The sequence below is a fragment of the Sinocyclocheilus rhinocerous genome, unplaced genomic scaffold (genome assembly GCF_001515625.1).
Source record: "Sinocyclocheilus rhinocerous isolate Xijiao unplaced genomic scaffold, SAMN03320098_v1.1 scaffold4395, whole genome shotgun sequence".
Taxonomy (NCBI): domain Eukaryota; kingdom Metazoa; phylum Chordata; class Actinopteri; order Cypriniformes; family Cyprinidae; genus Sinocyclocheilus; species Sinocyclocheilus rhinocerous.
Genome location: NW_015635544.1, coordinates 374,674 through 375,918, shown reverse-complemented (window position 1 = coordinate 375,918; position 1,245 = coordinate 374,674). Strand labels below are relative to the sequence as shown.

The window sequence follows — 1,245 nt, the reverse complement described above, 5'->3', positions numbered from 1 at the left end:
GAGGGGAAAAGAGAGAATGACGAGTTGTTTTTCCTTATTAGAATTGTGAGATATAATCTCGGAATTGCGAGAATAAAGTCATAATTTTGAAATATAAAATCAAATTTACCTTTTTTTATTCCATGGCTCCATAGACTGCCGCTTGAAAACCGTCATTTTCTGCCCACAACAAACGTCACCCCTGTTTCGGATCTGTAAGACTATCGCACTCTCTAACGTCAATTTCGTTGAATAACAGTGCTTATCGCTGGGTGACAAGCTCTTGTAATATGCGGAGAACATTTTGAAAATGACATCTAATCAATATAATTTATAATCTTTTTAAACCTAACTATTTTGTACCCTATCCGTGAAATTCTCTAGCTGTAAAGGCCATCTCTCCCGGGTTTTCTGCAACCATGATGCGCGCGCATCCTGATTGTTTACAAACCTATAATTGGTCTATAATGATACATTAATAACTCCAAAACATATTACCAAAAAACCGTCTAGTTACTCAAAGACCAATACAGTGGTTTATATCTTTGCTTTATGAGCACTCAGTTCTGAAAATATCATATGACAAATTATTTGTGATGTTCCTCGTTTGTAAAACAGCTGTTAAATTAATAAATGCCCATACACAGTTTTGAGCAAATGCAAATTAAAATTATTGCGGCAACCAGTGAATGACTCATGATTGGAAGTCTTTTCAGCTGATAGAAAACAACTTTAAAGTTACAAAAATATTTTGTGCAGTAACTGGTAGCCTGTGAAAGATGCTTTTCATAGAGCTTAAATTTGACTGAACCTGGAACATTCTTGTAAGAGTGCTGAGTGTGCTACCTGTTGTGTATTCGAGAAAATAAAACTCGCATTTGGCGCCACCCAGTGGACATTTCACCTGGAAACAGCGGTGATGTATAGGAGGAGGTAACATGTCACTTTTTTTGTTTTGTTTTTTTTTGTTTTTTAGCAGATCAGGTTCAATGTAATAGTTGGTGATTTTAAACGAGGAAAATTGGTACTAACCGAACAATACACTGAATTTAGAGAGTGGGCCCTCTCCTCCTATGTAGAGAAAGACTGGTCCATCTGAATGCTGCCAATAAATGTCGTTCACAAAGAATTTCTGCAGATCAAATATTAATGAATAAATGATGATAGCAAAATAGATGACAGGATAAATTCATTCATTTTAATTTAATTAAAATTACATTTTATAATAAAAATTATAAATATTATTATTAATATTAAATAATTTGT

The 1,245-nt window shown here is 33.8% G+C and overlaps 1 pseudogene; it reads right to left on the bottom strand.

The window, feature by feature from the left end:
* Positions 1-1,245, bottom strand: part of LOC107747317 (thymus-specific serine protease-like) — a 7,353-nt pseudogene that overhangs the window by 5,698 nt on the left and 410 nt on the right.